The sequence below is a fragment of the Vulpes vulpes genome, unplaced genomic scaffold, assembly GCF_048418805.1.
Source record: "Vulpes vulpes isolate BD-2025 unplaced genomic scaffold, VulVul3 Bu000000640, whole genome shotgun sequence".
In the NCBI taxonomy this organism is placed as follows: Eukaryota; Metazoa; Chordata; class Mammalia; order Carnivora; family Canidae; genus Vulpes; species Vulpes vulpes.
The window spans coordinates 284604-300967 of NW_027325688.1; the positions used below are offsets into that span (position 1 = coordinate 284604).

General features: G+C 34.0%; 1 long non-coding RNA gene across 1 annotated transcript in view; it reads left to right on the forward strand.

Moving 5' to 3' along the window:
- The first annotated feature begins 13640 nt into the window (after window positions 1-13640).
- The window catches only part of LOC140596629 (uncharacterized), a 36057-nt gene continuing 33333 nt past the window's right edge, over window positions 13641-16364 (forward strand). The window contains exon 1 of the long non-coding RNA XR_011998525.1: window positions 13641-13710. This is a non-coding gene — a long non-coding RNA (uncharacterized lncRNA). The remainder of the gene's footprint in view (window positions 13711-16364) is intronic.

Below are 16364 nucleotides of genomic sequence, written 5' to 3' on the forward strand. Positions count from 1 at the left end.
GGAGTTGTTAAATTTTTTCTAGAAACACTGAACCCTCCCCTGACCCCCACACTCCATTATAGGCTAAAATAAGAAAAATTTCATTCCTTAGAAGTTGAGGAGTTGTGAGAAAATTAGACTAAAAGGTAATGGGACATATTGTTGCCTATACTCACAGGAGAGTTGAATACAAGTTACAGATAGAATAGAGGTCTCTTGTGAAGGTGTAAACAGAAAAGCTAGAAGATTAAGAGGAAGTGATCAGATACTGAATGTCTAAATGCATTTCTGAGATAAACTACTCTGGTGGATGACTAGGTTCCAGTTTGGTCATAACTAGAAGAACCATGAAGATACTATGGTCAAACAGATTTAAAGCTAGGTGTAGAATGGTTATTCATCCACAGCTCTTAACTTCACTTTAGAAGATGCTAGGGTTGTACAAAGACTATCAGCCAGTCACCAGTACTTTCTAGACATCAGCTCTTCCCAGTACCCCTACCTCTCTCCTTACTGTATTAATCATTTCTTCCCATCTGTATCTTAATCTTCTTTTATACACTATTTCATTTAACTACGTATTCAAACTTTTTCAATAAGAAATAGTCTCTCTTTTCCAACAAACTGACTGAAAACATATTCATATTACAAAAATCCTTTAAAATGGTATACATTTTTAGACAACTATGATATAACTGAGGAAATACCACTGGTTTAACCCGCTCGGCATTTGTGAAGACTACTGATGATAGATTATGTTTGCAGAGGGCTATATAACAAGAGACTAATATCCCAGAACCCTTATAATTTATCATGTTATCCTGGTTTTACTGTAACTATGATAAAAAAATTGCTTAGCATCCACTTTTCTTCATCTGTAAAATGAACATTTAATGTTTACATATTATAGATAATGTTTATTAAGTGAAGGTATGCATTAAGAAGTCTATCCTTCTAAATAGAGAATATGATATATATATAAAATTGTCTTCATTAACAACAATTAATATTTACTGCAGATAAAAATGAGCCAAAGGGAGATAAAGCAATGTTTAATAAACAGGTGAGTACAAAAAGATTGAAAATCAATGAGGTAAAATTGCCTTCCTCTTAAAACGAATTAAAGTAAAATCCATTTATTGCCAAACCATGGACTATAATTTATATAACCATTACTTTCAGGATTTAGAGAACCCAGGCATTAGCCCTGATAGATTACAGAACTCAGAGACTTTGGCAGATGTCACCATGGACTTTGGTGTGCTTATTGATGGGGAAGATATAAAATAAAGATGATCCTACTTGTCCCCATCAATGCAAATATACATTAGGAGCATTTCAGACACCATCTATAAGCTAAGATCAAAAGACAAAACCTGTCTTTTTTAACAGTATTATTAAGTGTGTACAATAAACTCCCTGTATATAAAGTGTATAATTTTATGTTTTGACAAATGTATGCATTTGTGAAACCACTGGCACAATAAAGATAGTGAACATTTCCTTTTTCCCCTAAAGTTTCTTTTTGTCTCTTTTAACTCTTCTTTCTTCTTTCCCCCACAAAGACCCATAGTCCCTCATACCCACTAAACTTTCTATTATTGTAAATTTTCATTGCCTAGAGTTTCTTAAAGCATGCCATATGGTACAGATATCGTATAAATTATTTTGTCTGACTTTTTTCAGTATAAAAGCACATTGATGTATTTCACAATGTTAACATACTAAAGATAAAAATCAGAAACAACCCAAACATCCATCAATTGGTGAAAAATGAACAAACTGTGAAACATCCACACAGTGGAGTATTAGTTGGCAAGAATATAGAACAAACTACTGGTATATAATTAAATAAAATGGATAAATCTCAAAATAATTGTGCTGAGTGAAAAATAAAGACAAAATTATAAGCTGCATGACTTTATTTTTATGAAACTCTACAAGTATTTGCAAATCGAAAATCTGTTCAGGATATATATGTTCTGTGCTCTTGCACTGTAACATGCATCCTGTCCCCAAGATATGCCATGGTGTCATATTGATGATTTTGAATTAAAGCTACTTAAGAAACATCCAGTGCAAGAACAATTTGACTCTTCTTTGTCTTCAGAAAGCAGGAAATAAATCTCCAGTGTGAAAGGTACCTCCCCTTGCACTAGGAGAGAGAGAGGCATCCTTATCAGAGACAGGCAGTTCAGTGTCAGAGAAGCCAATGTAAACAAAGCTTCTACTTTTGATTTTACTATCCCAGGCCAATTTCTATTCAGAATTCCATACTAGCTGAAGCTCCCAAAGATAAGTTTTCTTTGTCCTATGAATTACTCACAGATTTATGTTTTTGCCTAAAAAAGTATAATAGCTTCCTGCCCTGGTGATTTCTTAGGTCCCATATCTACGAGATCTTCCTAAGTATGAATTAAACTTAAATTTCTCCTATTAATCTGTCTTGTCAGCCAGAAGAATCTTGGAAGTGTTGATAAAAATGTTTCCTCCTCAACAATGTGAAAGACAATTATTCTATGATCAATGAAAATAACAATAATCCCTATTTTGAATTTCCCTATTTTGAAATCAGGCATATATTTTGAAGTTTGTCAAATGCTTTTTATTTTTAAATTTTAATTTTTTTTAAACCAATGAACACTTGCCAATTTTGCATCATTCATACACCTCCAGGATCTACTACAGTGAAGTTGTGGCATATTATTTTTTAAAGTACTTCTAAATATTTTTTCTTGTTATTTTACTTAAAAGGTTTGCATTTCATTTTCTGGGCTTTTCTATTTTTTTGTTGACTCTTAATTTTTATATGTGATACTGTGGTTTATACTTAGAAATAGTATTTGGTCTTCATCTCATTCCTGGCATAGAGTTCCTAAAAAACACTTGTAATTTCCTAAGTGATAAGAGCTATGGGAGCATCTTTTAATTCAATGTTTGATCTTTGGTACTCAATTCCTGAAATAGTTTGAGAACAATAAAGGTGAGTGTCTTTTGTTATTCATAGCAAGCCCCTTTCAAACCCCACCTGAATTTTATGCTAAAGAGGTGATTTTTGGAAAGTCCCTAGATAACCACAGAGTGGAGGCTGGTTGTCAGGGAAACCAATTTTGGGATTAGAGAGTTGGAGCTTTCCACCCCAACCCCTGACCTCTCAGGATGGATGAGGGGCTGGAAATTGAACTAATCCCCAAAGACCCATGATTTAATCAACTCTAGCTGTGCAATAAAGCCTCCATAAAAATCCCAGAAGTATGGGGTTCAGAGAGATTCCTGAACAAGAATCTTGTTCAGGAATGAACAAGAACAGGTTGTTCAGGTTGATGAACAAGAACATATCTATGTTGTGAGAGGGTGGTCACCCCAAACTCCACAGGGACAGAAGCTCCTATGTTCAAGATCTTTTCAGATTCTGTCCTCCATCTCTTCACCTGTTCTCTTGTATCCTTCAATAACCTTTGTAATAAATCAGTAATGGTAAATGAATTGTGTTCTTGAGTTCTGTGAGCAGCTCTAGCAAGTGATCAAAACTGTGGGGGTGACTTATAGTCAAACCAGTCACCTCTGGTTTGTAGGGAATTCAGACAAAAGTTGTGGATAACCTGGGGACCCACCACTTGTAGTTGGAGTCAGTCTTGTATGATTGAGCCTTTAAACTGTGGGGTCTGGGGACACCTGGGTGGCTCAGCAGTTGAGTGTCTGCCTTTGGCTTAGGGTGTGATTTCGGAGTCCCAGGGTTGAGTCCCACATTGGGCTCCCTGCATGGAGCCTGCTTCTCCCTCTGCCTGTGTCTCTGCCTCTCTCTCTCTCTCTCTCTCTCTGTCTCTCAGGGTAAATAAAATCTATAAACAAACAAACAAACAAACAAACTGCGGGGTCTCCACTAACTCCAGGCAACTAGTGTCAGAATTACATTAAATACCCTCTCATTGAAATTTTCTCACAATGCCTGGGTCACTTGTTTTTGTTTTGTTTTGTTTCTATCTTCTTGTTTTGTTTGTCCCCATCCTCCTCCTTTGCATTTCACTTTCTTTTTCTGCCTGGATACTTATAAGGATTCTTGAAGATCATAGAATTCACTAAGATATATCTGAGAAATAATCATGATGTAACAATGTTGGTGCCACATAATGTACCTCTTTGACCTACAGTGTTTGGCATTTTTGTTTTTTAATTCCAGAGATGGGGAAAATGTTCTGCTAAATTTTGGATATGCTTATTTTTGTAACTTGGAAGTATGATTTTTGAAATGTTATCTGTCCTCTTATCTATTATTGTTTTCTAATGTGTTTTGGTTTTATATTTTCTCCATTTTCTTTATTTCTTTGATTAGCCCTATTCCCCATTAAAACTGAATATAATTTCCTTTTTAAGGTAGTAATACTTCTAAATTAGAAAAATGAGTATTTCAAAGATACTGTCCTTGACCACTATGTTAACAGCTTTTAGTGAAGAATGGGAATTTATTTGGATCTTACATGGAATTTATTTTTTCAAGATTTTATTTATTTATTCATGAGAGATATGAGGCAGGGATATAGGCAGAGGGAGAAGCAGGCCCCTGGCAGGGAAGCCAATGTGGTACTCCATCTGGGATTCCAGGACCAAGCCCTGAGCCAAAGGCAGACAGACACTCAACCACTGAGCCACCCAGGTGTCCCTTACATGTAATTTCTTAGTGCAGTGTTCCCTAATCACACAATTCCTTGCTCACTCATCATAGTCCTGACCGCACAGCTACTTTCACCTTGTTATTTCTATCTTTCCCAGCAGTCTTCTACTTTCTCATTTTTAAACATCTTCTGTTCCATCATGCTGTTGTAGAACTACAAACATGAAAAACCATTGTTTGTGTCTCTAATATGAATTCCTCCAAACTAGGGAGGAAAAAAGTGGTGACTCCTGGCCTTTTCCATTTCTGGTGTGAGTCAGTATTTTTTCCATGGTAGTGGGAAATTTTTCCCACTGCAGACTACCATACATACCGTGTCTATTGGCATTACTTCCTCCTAATTTCCTCTATTTACTTTACTCTAAACAGACGGATCCAAATGAGATTTTTAAGAATTTTGTTTGTATTTACTTTCTTTTCAGTTCCCCTCTTCTTTCCTCCCACTACCACATCTGAGGAGTGGTACAGGAAATGAATTGGTTTCTATAATCTTATATTTTTTGTACTTATACCTTAGTTTCTCTTAGTTTGATAGTTTCTGAAATTTTTCTCGTGTATACACCTTGTTACTGTATTTTTTTAAATAGACGTTTAGTTTTGTGGTTTTATTTCTACATCATCTTTTCTTAAGATCACTGGGTTTAAAAAATCATATATATAACAGATTACTTATTGCTTTGTTGGTTACAAGAAACAATTTCAGCCAAAATATTGAGGGGTTTATAACATTTGAGGTAAAGTATTCTACAGGAACTCATAAACTGGACCCCATTGTTTCAAATATCATTAGGACTTTCTTTTCTTCTTAGGCTGTCTTGTGACTCTTTCAGTGTTTATCTCCCAACAAGCTGACTTCTTCTCTTCTTTCTGTAGTATGTTAAACAAATGTAACCTCTTATAGCTTTGGATTTTTATGTACCATACCTTAGTTCAGGTAGAGACACTGTTATGTCTCACAACTTTATCTGTACATTTCCGTAAGGACTAGCTAAGTGTAGGTCATTAGACCAACACTAAACTCAATGTGTAAATTCCAACAGTAACTATGTGCGTGGAATTTGGGTAAAGAATGGTAGTTCCAGATGGATAGATGGATAAGGTCCTATGGAATCAAAGTAATGATTAGCCACTATAACTAGTTATAGGAATCATGATGCCTAAAATTGCTTACCCTGATCCTAGAAAATGCACAATCAATAACTTTTACACCATATCAGGAATTAATGGATCCCTAAAGGTTATCTCTAGTTTCTGGAAATTTACATAACTCAAACTAAGAACTCTCACATGTGAGAGCTTGATGCACATGTAGGATCTAGACTCTTTGGCATTAACCTTCAGTTTGGAGACTATACTAAGGTCTCATTCCTTCACTGTTGAAGATACTAGAACAATAGGAAGAAGGATAGCCTTGAAAAGATTTCATTATATTACATATAATGGTAAAGCTAATTACTGTTCACTTTCTCTTGGAGTAAAGATGAAATGTGTATTCAGAGTTGCTAATCATTTCAACCTGGTTATTTTGGCCAGTTCCTTTTAGTACGAAGTAGCCTTATTGCATGTAATAGGATACTTTCATGGAATGAAGCAAATGCTGTAATAGTCATACTTAATGTATTTAATAGGAAAAACAAATCTTTTTTGACAAGGCAAAGTGGTATATTCAAGACAATGTCTGGAGATGCTTGCTAGTCTGAAGATCATTATTATGCAGAATTGTCGATGTGTTGTAACAGAATGCTTTAAATAAATATAAGACACCTTGGAATATATATACACCTGTAAGGTAAAACAATGAAAAGAAATATGACTTATAGATTCAAGGGAGAATGCTTCAATATTTATATTTTCTCTTTTACTGTAAATTGATTGTGTAATACATTCATATAATGTGCAGTTATTTAGATGTAAGCAAAGGACCAATATGTCAGTTTGGCTGGCTACAATTTAGACAACTTCAGAGAATTTGAGAACTCTTTAAAACCATAAGGGAATTAGTATTCATGTAGATAATTTACATCTAATCATCTATATTTAAAAATGAAATAATTTGTGAGAAAATACTTATGTCTAAAGAAAACCTTATTTAATTTTCAGGATCTGGTAAAATTAAATGTTTTAAATTCTGAGTATTATCCAGTTTATTCACCAAGGACATTGGCCCTTCAATCTTGTTTAGATGTCTTGTGGAATAATCCTGTCCAGTCAATTATGCAACATTTGGTCATGCAAGGAAAAAGAGCCATATAAAATAACAAGCCATGCAAGTGAAATACTGATGAGTTGCTTCTATATTGCTTTCCCCCATTGATGTTATTCTAGTAATTTTGTCCTTGTGTTTAAGATGGTTAACCTGGCACTTATTATGATAACAGCATATGCGAATAAAAGAATAAATTACGAAGTGCATGATTCCTATTGATGTAAGCATTTGTTCTCTATCAGGAATGTGCCTGGTAACAACAGTCAAACAATGCTCTTTACCTTCCAAATTGAACACTGCACAATGCCTGACTTTAGATATAATTACTTCACATAATTGTTTCTGTCAAGAATAAATGAAGCCTTAAAAGAACAATGCAATCATTACAAGTGGAGCATCTTAAGATATATATTATACTGGGCCTTTTACCCTTAGTGTTTTCTGAGTTGATATTAATGACTAAAGATTCTTAAAGCATGCATCTTCAGGCACCAAAAACAGGTATCTGAATGCCTGAGCCATTCATAGCTAATTTTAATACACTCTTCTTGCTCAATGTAAACCTAGTAAAAGCAGTTATTTGTTTGTAGTTAATTTATTCAGCCCAAGCGAAAATGTGTTAAAGACAGAGGAAGAACAGAATGTGGAGTCAACCTCCATATTTTTAATACCAAATAACACAGAGTATGCATTGATAAAGGAAGTGATTTCATCAAGTCTCTGACCTTTATTTTAGAATTCCTGGTTTGCAACGTATATTTACATATCATACTTCCAGATTTATACATATATAATGAAATAAGTCATAAGGTGGCTTCCATGCCTATATAAAGCTGAGACAGTTATTCAGTAATTTCTGGGTCTCTAAGACATCTCTATGCCATGGATTTATATACATAATATTACATATTTTAAATTATATATAGTCATATAATTATATAAATTTTCTCCAGAAGAATCTGAATTGTCTCTCATTAACATATTCAATAAAAAATTACAGGCAACACTGACCTCATCTTTTTCAATATAATTTCAGGTTATTGGAAATCTCCTAAGTATTAAAAGTTTGTTAAGTGTAACTTTTAGTGTCATGGAATAAAATATATATAGGGTGCTCTAATTGTAGCAACATAAAGAGGGCAGGTGGATGGCTCAGTGATTGAGCATTTGCCTTTGACTCAGGTCATGATTCTGGGGTCCTGGGATTGAGTCCCACATCAGGCTCCCTGAGGGGAGCCTGCTTCTCCCTCTGCCTATGTCTCTGCCTCTCTCTGAGTGTCTCATGAATAAATAAATAAAATCTTGAATGAATGAATGAATGAATGAAAGAAAGAAAGAAAGAAAGAAAAAAGAAAGGAAAGAAAGAAAGAAAGAAAGAAAGAAAGGAAGGAAGAAAGAAAGAAAGAAAGAAAGAAAGAAAGAAAGAAAGAAAGAAAGAAAAAAGAAAGAAAGAAAAGAAAGAAAGAAAAGAAAGAAAGCAGCTAAGAGCTATTGCACTAATTCCAACCCAAGATAACAGGAACTTGGACAACAGAGGTATGGATAGTGGGGATAGAGAAAAGCAAACATGCTCTATATAAATTTAGAAGGAAAGAAGGAGGACCTGATGATAGATTAGACATGGAGAGGGTAAAATAGAATGATGAACCAAAGACACTTCCAGGATTCATTTTGTGCAACTTAGTGAATAATCCAACTCAGAGAATGAAGAGATGAAGATTTCATGGAAGGACCATGATGACCTTTAGATGCAACAGAGGCAAGTTGCTTTGCTACATTCACATAAAAGAACTGAAAAAGTGGTTGTACAGGTATGTTGTGGTGCTCAGAGATTTTGGAGCTGAAATACTGTGTAAAGTCTTTGAAAGAGAGGTGATAATTAAAAGCAGGGGCATTGATGTGCCTTCCTAAGCAAAGACCACAGAGTGAGAAAGAAAATTACCTACACTAGGGCTCTTGAGGTCTTCCAGATAGACCTCACTCACGGGGCATGCCGAAATATGCAACTTCTTGGGAAGCAGGAAAGTGGAAAAGTAGAAGTCATTTCTTAATAGTTCAAAGGCTACCACTGATAAATGTTTGTTTAAAAACTTGGTAATTGATGGTTGTAATCTATATCAGGCCACGGAGCTAGAAGTGAGCACCTTGAAGTCTCTTTATCTCATAGCCAACTGTTCATCTCACTGCACCTTCCAGGAAAAACCTCCATCTAATCTAAAAATGTTATATTACGTTCAGAACAGGATCAATCCCACTCCTCACATCCCACCCTCATAAAAGGAATCTGAGCTGAAGACCTTGATCTCTTATCCTGTGTACACCTTTTCTTACACCCATACAAGTATAATCAATCAGAAATGTCATGTATTACCTATCGTTTTTATTTATCTTCTCAAAACCAGTGGTTTTAAATGATGCATAAAGTGTGAAATTTTAACTTCTAGAAAGTATCAAAGGTAGCAAGCAACCCTTTCTAACTGAAAAATTTGTTTTTCTAATTTCTTTTCATTATTTGTTGCTGTGGATCCTTCTAGCTTTAAAAAGTTCTATTCTGTTTTAGCTTTTGTCACACCATTTTCTCTTTTCTCTGTTTCTTATGTATTCTTTTGCTGGACTCTCTTCTTCTGCCTTCTTAAAAATTATAAATTTTCAGTAATTTGCAGACTTCTCTTTCCTTAATACCTTCCCCTTCTGTAATCTCAGTCAGTTATGAACAGTCAGCTTCATGTGTTGCCTGGGTCTGAATGAACATGTAGGTGAGGGGAAGGCACATGGATTTAGTAGCACATGTGGCGCAAATTTGAGCACTTCTACTCACTAACTGCAGAAAGGCTTTTTCTTTTTCTTTGTTTTTTTCTTGGTGTCTCTGAGCATCAATTTCCTCAAAAAAAATATATATCATACTCTATATAGTATTGTCCTTTCATGGATGTTATGAGAACCCAAAATATATCCAGTTGGCAGTCGACAAAGGATTTCTCTATATTACTAAATCTAACTCTTCAACCCAGAGCTCTAATGGATTTCATATCTGCATATCCAGTTGCATTTTGACATCTCATCTGGGTGGACAGAATAATCCTCACTCACAAGCTTTCCTCAAACTAACCGCTATTTCTGGATTTTTGCCCTGCCTACTAATATCCTTATCTCCCAAATCCCTTTCAAGTTGCCCAAATCAGAAACCTGAAAGCTAAAATTTATTTAATCAATCACACCCAAGTCTAATCAGTCATCTTGTCTTAGGAAGCCACTGCCCATATATATTTCCAGTCAATTCCATTGTCTTGATGTTTTTGCATCTTCAAAACATTCATCAGCTAGCCTTCCTAATCAGTCTTCTGGGTGGTTTGTTTCTTCCAGTATATTCCCCTCCAGTCTACCTTATTTGGTACTGCCAAAATCATAGATTTGCTATGAACTACTTTGCTGAAAAGTTTGTCCCTTCTTAAAATTCTAAGCCAGGTCCTTTGAAGTCTTAATTTTTGCCTAACTTTGCCATGTTAGCGCCCTGAACATTAATGTTAACTCCAGCCCTACTGAAATATGTGCAATTTCCACATCAGAGAGTAGGTTTTTAAGGCTCTGTTCTTACTGCCTAGAACATTCACTCCTTCACATTCACTGTACTACTACCTATTTATGACACAAATGTCACCTTTCCTTGACTTACCCCCATCTTGGTTAAAGGTCCAACCCACTCCATCTCCTTAACAATATTATTCTCACTGCCAATATTTGCTTACACGTTGTTTTGCTTTCTCTCATTTGCTGTATTGCCCTTAATGTTTCAATTGTGAGTCACTTTATTGTTCTAGGAACATACCGGGTATCAAGAACATGTTTTTAATGAACTAGTGAATGTATGTTGTATTAACTTTTCTAAAAACAAAACAAAACAAAACAAAACAAACAAACAAAAAAACACTACATTTTCTGCAATTGTATTTTCTCATAATTCCAAATTATTTCTTCATTTCATTAATTTATTTTTGCCAATTAAGAGTAATTAATGGTAGTGATGACTGAATAGCTAGCTCTGTCATAGACTAGATGTGAGACCTTTGTCAAGTTATTAGCTTTTAAATGTCTCAATCTCCTTATGTATAGACTATTAATAAGCTCATAGGTGCATTATGTACATTTTTTAATTTTTTTGAGAAAAGGGTTTAAAACAGTAAATACTGATTACTTGTCTTTCATACTGTTAATAAAGAAGTTGCTGAAAGTAATGCTGTCTCCAAGATCCATTTTTCACCTAAATTTAAAATCTATTTGATAAATTTGTATCCAGAAAACAAAGGATTTATATGAATATCTAGAGCTATTATCTAGTTTCATGTGGTATGGTTCAGATGATTAAAATACATCAAGTGCTACAGAATTCAGTCAAAGAATTTTCTGACATAAAAAGTCAGTGTTTCCTGTTCTCTCTCAATTTCTTCAGTGACAACACGCCAGCAAAATAATCTAATGAATATATTTCTGAATAAATGTAATTAAAACTTATTCTGGAAATCTCTGGTAGTGTTATAGGTAGATTGTTATGTCTACATATGAGGTGAAGTTTACAGAAAAATAATCTAGATTCATAGTCATTTAAAAAATTTTTTTGAGCTTATAAGAGCAAATGATTTGATTGTACATTGTTCCATCAATGTAAATGACCATAAGTGATACCCATTATATTCTCCCTGTTATTTTTAGAAATAAATAGCATAATTGCTTGGGGATTCCTTCAGCAAAATGCAGATGAGTTAGATACTCAGTTGCTTTGAAAGGTAAATACACAACTTCAGAAATTAAGATGAGGAAGAGTACATAGCTACATCTTGTACTTGCCCATCAAGATACAGGAGACTTCATGGATATTCAAGATAGAAAGAGGCCCACTGTTCAATCTTTAGGTAAAATCAAACCTTTCCAAATTCTCAATCTTGAAAAGGTACTTGACATATTTTTACAAGTAAATTCTACTATGAAAAAATGTACTTTTTTCTTGAATCCAAAACTGGATATCTAGACATTCTGCGTTGTTTTACTCTTGGAAGAAAGCCAAACGGCCATGATATGGGTGGGAATACAGTAGCATAAACAGGCCATGCTGATGATCTTAGTATAGGACATGTTTACAACTACTAACTTGTATACTAATATTTGTCTCCAATTTAATTAGAATGACTGGCATATAGTATATCATCTTAAAAGCAGCAATTCCTGAATACTGTTTCTGTCTAACCTCCTGTCTAACCTCTGTCCTCTGTGTTTTGAGTTGTCACTGTGTAAATATAGTCAAGATACAATTTTATCTAAGTATAAAATATAAATGACCCTGACTTTTAGCAAATGACATCCATAGTATGAAATTTGCAGGATTAACAGAGCTACCTATTAGATAAAAGATGTGGTGGTCTTTTTAAAGAGTAAGCTGTTAACTGTGTGTTAATAAGATAATATTAAAGCTAATTTTGGAGCATTTCAAGAGGAAAGAGTTAGCAATCACCTTTTCATTTTAAAAACAACAGTAGTGCTACTTGGTCTTGGAATATGATTATTCTTTGAATGCCAAAGGAGGAGTCCTTCATAATTTAACATTTTAATCATTTCAAGGTGATTTGCTTTTACTGTGAGAAACCCTGTGTTGGCACTTTCCCCACATGTTTCCTAGGCATAATCGCATATTAGTTGCAATTTTCTCTGCAACATAAGACTTAATTATGCTAAGGAAAAATGCTTCTTTTTTTAATAAAAGGTGTAAAATACCACTGGTATCCAGTTTGAGCTAATACTAAGATTGGAAACTCATTACCCCTAAAAATGTCAGTTCTGATGAAGCATTTAAAAAAATTCTAAGAATCAAATTCAAAATGTCTTTACTAAGCTGTTTTATGGTAGCGTGTACCATTGGAAATGTGATGAGTCTTCATGTAAAAATGCTGATTTGAATTAGATTTAGAATGTATGTCATCCTCAATTAGCCTTTCCTTCATCAAAATGATCTCACAAACACGGAGAATGAATCTTTATTTCCTCCTTTGCACATGGGAGGTCATTTGTCAGATTTAATATACTTCTACCTATGTCTTCCTACATGCTTGGAGTTCAAGATGGATGACCATGGACTTCCAGAAAAAGTTTCTAGCTTAAAACTTAAATTTAATTTTAATATAATGCCAAAACCATTCATACTGAGACTGAAAATTAGAATAACATTTACTAAAATAACATTGATTTATTTCCATTTGGAGGAAAATTTTGTCCCCCCTACCATGAAAGTTTATAAACTATTAATTATCTAGGTAATCTAGGGTGAGAAAAAGTACATGGTAGGCATTTTTTTCTTGAAACATTTATATACTTTTAAGACCTAGACTAAATTAATACTACTATATTATATAAATGCACTTATTTTATGGTTGCTTGTTTAAAATTAATTAGTCTAAGGAATTTTATAAATAAATGTCCAACTTTGTACAATTATGGTGACCTTCAATACAGGTATCAATTTAGAGATTATTAAGTCCGACAAAAATGTAGTCTGTTTAGACTGGCGGTATAAGATTTATACTGAATAGTTTTCCAGAGAACGAAACTTATACATCAATTTCTTAAGGTGCTGTTTGCAGAGCCTAATATTTACAAGGACAGTCCCTGAGGAATTTGGCTGTTTACGAGAACTTTTGAGTACCTGCAGTTATAACTAAGAACTTTACTTCTCCTGTGGATATTTATTTACACCTTGGCGAACACTTAAAACTTGTTGTGTTGGTTTGCTTGAAAGGTAAATAACCACCTCCTTTTGCAAGTCCTTATTGAAGACCTTCAAGGAGTTAAGCCTAATACTATCTTCAAGGTAAGACAATAAAACAAAATAATGGTAAAATTTTCATTCCCACTTTTGTAATAAAAATGGTGGCTGCAAAATTTTGTCTTGTAAAATAAATGCTATTGACACCATAAAAGTAGATATAAAATGCTATATACTTCATGCTCATGAAACATTTAGTTCTTTATCAACAAAAAATTAAAACAAATTTTAGCATGTTACAAAAGAATGCTTTGAAAAGTTCACTTGTGTATTCAAAGGAAATAAATAGAAGACTATCTATAGAGTTCCAAAAGGATGAATAGAGTGGCATGTATATAAATTTTTACAACTCTTAAAGATGCTTTATAAATACAAAGGCAAAAACAATTACCTACAGGAAAGTTGATATGGATTACAATTACAATGTTCATAGTAATTGCTTTTCAAAATTTCAGGCAAAATAGTTACAAAAGAACCCTAAAGCTTCTGCCTTAACATGCAATCTATTAAAATGATTGTAAACTGCAGTTGCATGTTAAGTTTCTACTTCTAATTAATGAACAAATGAATATTGTGCCAGTTTCTATTTCAATAGTCATAACATTAACCCTATAACCCAGTTTCCAGAGAGTATAATTGTAATGATTATATCACTTAAATATTATACTAGTTTATAGCTCTTTATGTTTATAATTTTCTAATTTTGTACTCTAATCAATTTGTATAGTCACATGCATCAGCTTCATAGATAAAAGTGTGTTTGGGCAAAATCTGTAGCAGAAGATGAACCTCACACTTTGGGGGAAAAAAAAGATATAATGCCTTATGGTGAATGTTGCAATAGAAATTGGAAGGTACAATTTGAGGATAAGGGACGCCTGGGTGGCTCAGTAGGTTAAGCATCTGACTCTTGATTTCAGCTCAAGGTCATGATAGAAGAGTGCGAGACTGAGCCCCATATCATGCTCTGTGTTGGGTGTGGAGCCTGCTTACTTCTCCCAACCCCCACCCCTGCTTGTATGTACTCTTTCTCTTAAAAAAAAAAAAAATGAAGATAAAGAGTCTTGGCATGGTTTCTTCCATGTATATGTATATGAGCACAATACACAAAACAAAATAACATTGAATTTATTTGATATTAAACAGAATTATTTCCTTTGAATTCTATAAATATCAAAAGAAATATTTTTGGATAATTATATACTTAATGGTGAAATATGCCATTAGATTAAAAAAAATTCTGTGTATTGTTCAATATTGTACTATATAGTCTCTTCTCCTATGGAGCTTCCATAATAACCAAGGGAGAAGGGTAACATAAAATAATAAGATAACTTCAGTAGTGGGAAAGGATACTGTGAAAACAAAACATTGTAACAAGGTAGAGTTTGGATGCAGAGAGCAAACAGAGATGGCCTCTGCGGAAGTTACCATTAAGCCAAGACAGAAAGCAGTCATGAGCAAAAATGTGAAAATCGCTGAATGACATCCCAGGTGCAGGGAATTGAGATATAAAAGTGCTCAGAGAAAGGAGCTGGGTATTTGAGACAGAGGAAGGCCAATGTGGCCAGAAGAGGGCATGGGAAAGAGGAGGTAAAAAAAACATGCTGTGATCAAACAGCAGTGAAGAGGACAATTCTGACTTGCAGTAAACATTTAATATGTGTCAGCACACATGGTTGTAGTGTTTAACATGTGGATTCCAATGGGCCTTATCCTCAAGGTAACACATTTCATTTTTATTCAAACTGAAATGGGAAAAAGAGCGGTCTTTGAGGAATATTCCTGACAGTTCTCTCTGGTAAAATCTATCAGCAGAGGAAACAGTGGGAAATATGGTTCAAGGGAGTTATCCTTTTTTTTTTTTTTTTTGAGATTATTTATCTTAAGCTGTGTATGTATGAAAATGAGGAAATAAATCTAGTGAAGGAAAGTCATGACTCAGTTTCTTCATCATTAAAAGGGGGAAAATAAAATCATGGTTTGTTGTGAGAATTGAACAAAATTTGTGTTTAGTTCCTGACCTAATAATGAGTATTCAAACAGTACCTATTAAGATGGTGATGGAGGAGGAGGAAGGAGAGAAGAAAAAAAAAAAAAAAAAAAAAGGAAATTAGCATCACCAATCCTCGAGTAAAGGTATTTAAGGCTTATATCTCTCTTTACTAAAAACTAAATGGTTAAGTGTAATTGACTTAAGTTGTGTAAAGTGGCTGCAAAAGATATTTAAAAGAATCCCTTGGGTTAGCAGTCCAGAAAAAGTGCTGACCATCAACAAGAAGAAAAGACAATTCAAAGGACAAATTGTCAAAATTAGTCAAATAACCTCAACATTTTTCAGGACTATGTTTCTCAAGGTGTTTGCTTTATAAATATTGATATCTCACTTTCTTTTATATTTCCATGGCATCAAAGCACAATCACCTATGTTTAGGCTTAACAACATGCATTTTTTCAGATAGAACAAAAATATCTCCGTTGATTATACCTCTCTTAGGTCTTAGAAATGAAAACCTAAACAGAATGTACTTCTGACTGCTTTAATACCTTGAAAAAGAACAAAATATAAAAAAAAGGCAATCATTAATACATAGTGATATCTGCAAACTAAATTGCAAAGACTAAATGTTTGGTGTTCCTGTAAGCTGCTAAGATTCTGAACAAAAAATGTAATCATGATGAAATGAATATTGTCAGAG